Raw genomic sequence first — 4,257 nt, 5'->3', positions numbered from 1 at the left:
GACAAGATCAATACCCTGCATTTAAAATATTGGAGGTGGATGGCACTTTGGTCTCGATGTGGGAAAGCAGGTCTAAACAAGCTCTATGGGGAAAAGTGGATGTGACTAGTGAAATGTGTGTGGACTACTGGCAAGGAATAATGGTCATTTGAAGACGGGGATTACCATGGCCTCACTGCTTTGTCGCTGCAGGCAAACTTCCATGTTAAATGGTTTTAATAAAAATCTAATGTGACATGGAAGTTGACTGTTCATTTGGCAGTTGCAATTCACCCACTACGTTTTTTATTTTCGTGGGTTGCGATATCGTCTTTGCTGCACTTTGTTTCTGCTATAGACAGCTTGGATTGATTGAAATAAGCTGTATGAGCAACCTCTCTGTATACACACTGAGAAATTTTCGCATCTTTGGCAGGTCGGTTTGTCTATCAGCCAATGGGAACGTTTAGCGGTGTGGAAGCCATGAGGGTTTTTTGTTTGATTGTGGTCTTTTTCGTCGAGTAGTTCTACTTCGGTTGCAGTGAGGCCTGGTTCCGTCTGATTGGTGCGTGCTGCGTCGGAGTTCCTACAACGTAGAATAAATCGGGTGAAATAATTTCATTTATTTGTCCCCATGGCGAATATTAAGCGACTGGTTAGGTTGTTTGTGGAGTGTGTTCTAAATTCCTGTACAAATTATTTCACAATTACTCTGCTCTCAATTTTGAGGCAATTTTCTTCGGCATGGTGAAATGAAACGTCACATGTTGTTCATTTTTGATTAAATGGAATCTGATTATAAGATCAAGTGTTATGTGTTCAATCCGTCATGCTGTAGATTTAAAGTCATGTTCTTCTCCTGAATTATAAAGCAGTCGTTACCTCATTCAGCCCAAAATTACAAAATCCTCGTAATTTTACTACTGCACAGGACATTTGGTATGTAACATACCGTTGGGAGTCTAATAATTGTAATTAATTAATGCATATTCTATAAATTATGACTTCATGATTAACTAGTGCATATCCTATAAATTATGACTTTCTTTGAATAAATTTGTAGTACAATTTACAGTGGCTTATAAGCAATGTATCATTTTGCTCCTTTTGTGTTGTGTATCGTAATGTATTTCTGTATTGGAGCTGAATATGTCGCTTCAGAAAAGACGCACAGTTACTGAAAATTGAATTTACAACTCAAAATTGCTCACTTGACTCCTTCCGGATTTATTTCCATCGTCAGATACCTAGACAGTAAGATGAGAAAATATTTGTACATAGCATACTGAAAAATATAACAGGCATTGAGCACAAATTGCAATACAAGAAAACCTACCTAAGTGCACAGAGGGTCACACGATAAGAGCTTTACAAAAAGTATATGCGATGAAAAAATGATATGATCGTATGGCATTGCTGGCCGAGAGATCCCAATCGGGTTCGGCAGCCAAGTGCAAGTATTATTTCAGTCGGCGCCACACTGCGCGACTTGCGGCCGATGATGAGGATGAAATGATGAGGACAACACAATACCGAGCCCACGAGCGGAGAAAACCTCCAACGCGGCCGGGAATCGAACCCAGGCCCAGTGCATGGGAGGCAAGTACGTTACCATCCAGCGAAGCAGACGGACGTATATGTAATGTAAGTTGCAGACTGTTAGCTATCGTAGTGAAACGGAGGGGGAAGGAAAACAAGGTTGGTCACCACAGTGCAGGGTTTACACGGTGGCACCATCAACGTAATATCAGACGTCTCGTACACAAACATTTCAAACTACACTGGCTGAAAAAAATGCCAACACCAAGAGAGAGTTGTACAACATAAACGGAAGCTGGTAGGCGTGTTTCTGCAACTGAAAGATGGCACCTGTTGAAATTTCGCGCCAGTCACATAAGAGTGGCGCTAGTTGCGTCAGTATGAGGATCAAATCAGGTTTGCCTTAAATACATGCTGTAGTGGTCGTGAGCGTTAGTTTCAGATTGGATGTCGTGTTAATCGACAATGCCTTTAAGACGACAAAAACGCCATTATAAACAACACACTGAGTTTGAACGAGATCGTGTAATATGGCTCCGAGAAGCTGCATGTTCCTTCTGTGATACTGCAGAAAGACTTGACAGAAATGTAGCCATGTACATGACTGATGGCAGCGGTGGTTACGGGAATGTATGGTCGCAAGAAGACCGGGGTCCGGAAGTGCACTTGGCACTACCGAGGGAGAAGACCACCGTGTTCAGGATAAGGCGCACTGTACTGCATGTGCAGCAGCAACTGGATAAGCAGTTGGCACCACAGTGACACAACGAATTGTTACAAATCGGTTTCTTCTTTCTGAGACAGACGCCCTGAAGCGTGAATTCCATTGACCCCAGACCACGGCCTTCTGCGACTTCAGGGCTGTTAAGCGAGAGCTCATTGAAGGGAAGGGTGGTGGTCTGTTATGTTTTCAGATGAAAGCGGTATGTTGATTAGACGGAGGCCAGCTGAGGTCCTGCAACCACCCTGCCAGTATATAGCAACGGAGATCGACACCAGGAGTTACGGTTAATCTGATGATACGACCTGTTGTACTGCCTTTCGTGAACAGAATTCCAGGGGTGTTTCCCAACATACCGCTATTGTAACCCAACATGCTCTACAGAATGTCGACACGTTACCTTGGTCTACTCGTTCGCCAGATCTCTCTCCAATAGAGCACATGTGGGACAACATCGGGTGACAACTTCAGCGTCATCCACAATCAGCTTTAATCATCCCTGTATCGAGTGATCAAGTGCAACAGGCATGGAACTCGATCCCACAAAGTGAAACAGTGCATGCAGATTTGCATGATTGATTCAGCACTGTAGGGATTACACTGGAGATTAATGTACCAACATATCTTGCATTAACCTATGATCTTGCAATGTTAATCAATTAAATTTATTGCCTAGGCAAGCGTATTCCAGAAACTTCATTATCCTATATTAATTATTTTTTGGTGTTGTGATTTTTTTCCGTTAGTGTATGTTTACAAAAGGTACAGACGGTTTAGTAGCAATAATGACCAAACGTACAAACATCCGTTGAAAACATTTTGACTGATAAAATGTACGTAACCATACATAACAATTATGAACAAATGCTAGGCTCCGTGTAGCAAGGATGTGGCAGCACACAGACATACAGTACCCACTAAAATGAATGCCGTTGAATGTTGTAAAGACGACTATCATTCATTACTAACTGATTTCTATAATCAATAGGAGTCAGCTGGTTTACAAAAGTAAGCAAAGAACGACTTTATATCCAAACAGGTGGAAATGCTACACAAACAGTTCACATATTTTTAGTAACAATAATTAAATTACGTTTACGTGGTCAACGCGTCTGGTGTAGAATAACAAAGACAATGTGTAATCCACTGAAATGGACAAGTATAACTAAAAATTTACTAAGGGAGTCGAAGCCAGTATGTGGTCATGGAGTGCAAGTAAAAGTAGAGGGTCATGAGACGAGGAGGGGATGTGGTAGAGGGGAAGGGGAAAGGAAGATGGGCTTCAGTGAATGCCGAAGAAAAACGTGGTATAAAGGACAGGAAGAATAGCAGCAAAGTACACAATAAGTATGTATATTACTAAGCCCTATAGAATCAATCAAGTACACAACCAGAACGCAAATTAAATAATTTCTTTCATTCAAAATTAATCTTACTATCTAAGCAGCTAGTAATTACAATGAGTCAAACGTCCATTCGGTAACGATACAAGATTCAATCAACTTTATAGAAAATCAGGTTTAGTGGACGTATGAATTGCAATCTATAAGTCTATGAAACAAAAGCCTTGCATGATTACAACAGTTTGTATTTGTAACCATATGAAACATTTGTGCCGGACGGAGTAGCCGTGCGGTTCTAGGTGCTACAGACTGGAATCGAGCGACCGCTACGGTCGCAGGTTCGAATCCTGCCGCGGGCATGGATGTGTGTGTGATGTTCTCCTAACACGAGGGATCACAACAACGTTTCACCAGGCAACGCCGGTCAACTGCTGTTTGTGTATGAGAAATCGTTTGGAAACTTTCCTCATGTCAGCTCGTTGTAGGTGTCGCCACCGGCGCCAGTCTTGTCTGAATGCTCTGAAAAGTTAATCATTTGCATATCACAGCATCTTCATCCTGTCGGTTAAATTTCGCGTCTGTAGCACGTCATCTTCGTGGTGTAGCAATTTTAATGGCCAGTAGTGTATTTTCTCTGATGACGTTTGTATTTTATTCTGTTGATTATTCACCTGT

Source organism: Schistocerca americana, chromosome 5, assembly GCF_021461395.2.
Source record: "Schistocerca americana isolate TAMUIC-IGC-003095 chromosome 5, iqSchAmer2.1, whole genome shotgun sequence".
NCBI classification, from domain to species: Eukaryota; Metazoa; Arthropoda; class Insecta; order Orthoptera; family Acrididae; genus Schistocerca; species Schistocerca americana.
The sequence above is the reverse complement of the archived record's forward strand: the minus strand, read 5'-3'. Positions refer to the sequence as shown.